We start from the raw sequence: 2,707 nt of genomic DNA, 5'->3' as shown, positions 1-2,707 counted from the left end.
GGAGGCGGAGCTTGCAGTGAGCTGAGATCCGGCCACTGCACTCCAGCCTGGGCGACAGAGCGAGACTCCGTCTCAAAAAAAAAAAAAAAATAAATAATAAAAATAAAAATAAAAAACTAAAAAAAAAAACTTTCTCCATATCAGCAATAAAACTGTTTTCCTTTTCGTCATTCCTACGTTGACTGGAATGGCACTTTTAATTTCCTTCAAGAACTTTTCCTTTGCATTCAAAACTTGGCTGTTTGGCACAAGAGGCCTGATTTTTTGCCTCTTTCAACTTTCAACATGCCTTCTTCACTAAACTTAATCATTTCTAGCTTTTGGTTGAAAGTGTACATGTGTAACTCTTCCTTTCACTTGAAAACTTAGAGGCCACTATAGGGTTATTAATTGGCCTAATTTAATATTGCTGTGTCTCAGGGAATAGGAAGGCCCGAGGAGTGGGAGACAGATGGGGGAACTGTCAGTTTGTGGAACAGTCAGAACGCACACACATTAAATTTGCTGTCTCATATGGGTGTGGTTTGTGGAAGAATTCCGATGGTAACATCAAAGATCACTGATCACAGATCATCATAACAGATACAATAATAGTGAAATGTTTGAAATTTTTTATTTCTTTAAAACATTTCAGAGAATTACCAAAATGTAGCAGAGACGCAAAGTGAGCACATGCTGTTGGAAAAATGATGCTGTTAGACTTGATTGAGGTAGGGCTGCCACAAACCTTCAATTCGTAAAAAAAAAAAAAAAATGCAATTATGTTCAAAGCACAACAAAATGATGTATGCATGTATGCCATTTCCAAAGGGATCCCTTGGCAGTCACATTCCCCTTGGCCAGCAGGTGGCAGTGCTTGCTCATCGAGGTACGGAATATTGACCCTGCCTTAGCACCAGGGCCCAGCAGAAGTTTTAGCTTGCTGTTTTACGCTGCATGTGTTCTAATTTTCTCCCTTTTATATTTCTTATTCTATGACTTGTTGTTTCTTTCCCACCACTTCTGTTCCCCTCCAATGCTAGACCCATCTCTATTACACACCTAACAACCTCCTCAAATATGTGCCTTGTAGAATGTGGCCTTTCAGGAATATAGGTGAGGCTTACGTATCACCCCCTGAAAGTCCCAATGAGAAATAATGCCTTTAAAAAGAGACATCTTGAAAAGCCTGAAAAATTATGACTAAATCACAAAATATTAAGTCCTAAAGGGGAAGGGAAGGCAGATACTCAGCTGGCCTGCCCATGTTCACCACTCCAAACCCATGAAAAGCCAAGATGCTCAGTGTGAGGCTGTTGCGACACTGGGACTTGCCATGGCTTCGCTTCAGATTCCTTCTGAGCACAGCTATTCCAGAAACTTCTCCTCCTAACAGGCAAGCATGACACACTCTGCCAAAGCAGGAAGGGCAAGTTTCTGTAATAGGGTACACTATATGTGCAGTTACCAGGCATTACATCCTGCATTTAGCTGCATTCCAGGGACCACTGGCTAAGTCTTTCCGCCTTTTCCTCTTCCCCAGTATGATAACAACAACGATGCATTAATAATAGCAGCTACCATTAATGAGCCCATGCTATATGTGAGGCAATTCATGATTCATATGCATTATCACATGTATTCTTCAAAACAGGATGAAAAGTAGAAGTTACACAAGTGGAGACCACAGACTAGTTTAAAAACTTGGTCAACGGCAAAGTCAGACAATAAGGGGAAGAACCAAGATTGAGTTGAAACCATCTGACTTTCAAAACCTTACTCTTAACCTCCCACTCTTTTGAGGTACTCTAAGCCACCACATGTTCTCCCTTCAGCTGCTAAAAGTGGAGCAACGCCATCACTCCCACGCCCACCCACACCCACAATTTCCCTTTACCATCCTCCCTGCCCCATAGCTCTGCAGATCAGACTTGGCAACCTGATCTGCTGCTCTGGAAAGGCTGTGGTCCTTTAGTTCAGGGTCCCATCTCCAGCATTATGGTAAAGAGGCCCTATAGTACCCAGATAGGCAATCAGCCCAGTGACAAAGGGTAGCTGTAGCTGGGCTTAAGACGAGGGACCTCACACCACCAGGAGGGCTGCAGGAGCCTGTTGGACTTGTAGCATGTGGGGAAACCCGAAGGGAGGCTTAGAGGTGGCACATCCCCTGATTCAGAGCTGGGGTTTGGCTTCTCTGAGTCATCAGTAATTCTCCACATCCTGGGGGAGGGCAACTCCTCAAAGGACCCATAAAGAAATAAATTCTCATCTGAATGGCTGTTGAGGTGAGGGAAGGGGTCAGTCAGCTCTTCTACAGCGTGGGTGAGGTACATGAACAAACCATTCCTTGCAAAAACTGGCCTGGTTCCTCTGTGAGAGCACTGTCAAGAGATGTCACATTCCTGCTGCTTTCATTATGAGGTGCATTCCCAGGCCTGACGAAGAAGAAAGAGAGGAGCAGATTGCCATGATAGTTTTGGTTTACTGCATCACTAATTTTATTGACCTGAGAAATGGGTAGCCATGGAAACTGTGGAAGGCTTGTTCTGGAAGGGCCCTCCTAGCCTAGTGTTGCTATATCTTTTGTAACTTATGTTTCAGAAGTCTTCCACCTGTGGGTTACAAACTATTAATGGATCCTCATATAAATTTAGTGAATCTCAACCAAACATTTTTAAAAAGGAAAAATGCAAGAATTAAATACAAATGAGATATCAGACAGCACTCT

This window comes from Piliocolobus tephrosceles, chromosome 12, assembly GCF_002776525.5.
Source record: "Piliocolobus tephrosceles isolate RC106 chromosome 12, ASM277652v3, whole genome shotgun sequence".
Lineage (NCBI taxonomy): Eukaryota > Metazoa > Chordata > Mammalia > Primates > Cercopithecidae > Piliocolobus > Piliocolobus tephrosceles.
The sequence above is the reverse complement of the archived record's forward strand: the minus strand, read 5'-3'. Positions refer to the sequence as shown.